The sequence below is a fragment of the Antrostomus carolinensis genome, unplaced genomic scaffold, assembly GCF_000700745.2.
Source record: "Antrostomus carolinensis isolate BGI_N321 unplaced genomic scaffold, ASM70074v2 scaffold30737, whole genome shotgun sequence".
Lineage (NCBI taxonomy): Eukaryota > Metazoa > Chordata > Aves > Caprimulgiformes > Caprimulgidae > Antrostomus > Antrostomus carolinensis.
In genome coordinates, this window is record NW_010329998.1 from 20,460 (window position 1) to 20,822 (window position 363).

Below are 363 nucleotides of genomic sequence, written 5' to 3' on the forward strand. Positions count from 1 at the left end.
GGGGCCAGAACCCCGCCCCAACAGACCCTGTGGCCTCCGGGGGCCACAGTCCCCCTTGGACCGCCAGGTCCCCCTGGCTGCCCCTGCCCGGGGAGCAGGGCCCCAGTCCATGCTTTTGGGGCTGCCTGGCAGGGGTGCCCCCCACCCGCTCCCCTCGAGAGTACCCCTGTCCCTCACTCCTCCGCCCTGCTGGGCCCTCCTCACCCCCCACCCCTTCCTTTCAGGGGACTGGGAAGTGTCCCATCATCGTCGTCATCACCTGAGAGGACACCAAGTCTCTGGGTCCCTCTGGCCTCGTGACCAGCTCTGGGACTCTCTCCTCCTGCTCGAGCCCTAGAGTCCATCTGCCATCTTGGAGCGAGC